The 923-nt window shown below is 40.3% G+C and overlaps 1 non-coding gene across 1 annotated transcript; it reads left to right on the forward strand.

Moving 5' to 3' along the window:
• Nucleotides 1-714: 714 nt before the first annotated feature.
• Nucleotides 715-878, forward strand: LOC121940813. The gene has a single exon (XR_006105698.1). It is a non-coding gene; the product is annotated as a U1 spliceosomal RNA (small nuclear RNA).
• Nucleotides 879-923: the final 45 nt, after the last annotated feature.

Consider the following 923-nt stretch of genomic DNA (forward strand, 5'->3'; position numbering starts at 1 on the left):
GAGTTAAGAAAGGAGCTGTCAGTTCAGTCAGATTATTAGACCTAAAAATCCTCTCTGCCTTATTTCTGCTGCTGCTGTTTCCCCATCTGATTTCTGCAGACTTATTAAGGGAAGGCAAATACTGTGTGTGTGTGTGTGTGTGTGTGTGTGTGTGTGTGTGTGCACTTTGTGTTATTATCTGAAGTATTTTGTTGTTGTTACATACAGAGAAGCATAGAGATGAACAGCGTTGTTCCCACTCCTGACCACTAGGTGTCAGTAGCACAGCGTCACATGTCCACCAGCAGCAGGCTAAACAAAGAAGCAGAAAGTGGCTTTAATGAGAGAAAACAAATGTGTCGTTTTTACTCTTTTCTCTGATTTTTAAATGTTGATCAAACAATCTTTGATTGCAGTTAGATTTAACTGTGTGTCACCTGAACTTTGTGAGAGCTTTTGCTCATTTATTAGAGGTAAAATAGATACAAATGGTGATTTTAAGTTAGCCTTTGATTTGATTATACAGCATTGCATGATGGGATATACCCAGTTTTTCAAGTAAAATTGACACCATTATTGTCAGCCTTAGTACACAAGTGTTTCTTCTATATTACAGACCTGTAGATAATTGGGTATTTTATATTGTGTGTTTTTGGTATTTTTGTATTTTGTCAGCCCCCTGAGTTAGCATTGTGTGTGTGTGAAAGACGTCCCTGCCTGTGATGTGTACAACTCATACTTACCTGGCAGGGGAGATACCATGATCAAGAAGGTGGTTCACCCAGGGCGAGGCTCAGTCATTGCACTCCGATTGAGCTGACCTCTGCGAATTCCCCAAATGTGGGAATCTCGACTGCATAATTTCTGGTAGTGGGGGACTGCGTTCGCGCTCTCCCCTGATAAATTGTTTAAAGAAAGAAATTTCACATTGCTGCTATATATGG

The sequence above is a fragment of the Plectropomus leopardus genome, unplaced genomic scaffold (assembly GCF_008729295.1).
Source record: "Plectropomus leopardus isolate mb unplaced genomic scaffold, YSFRI_Pleo_2.0 unplaced_scaffold94326, whole genome shotgun sequence".
Lineage (NCBI taxonomy): Eukaryota > Metazoa > Chordata > Actinopteri > Perciformes > Serranidae > Plectropomus > Plectropomus leopardus.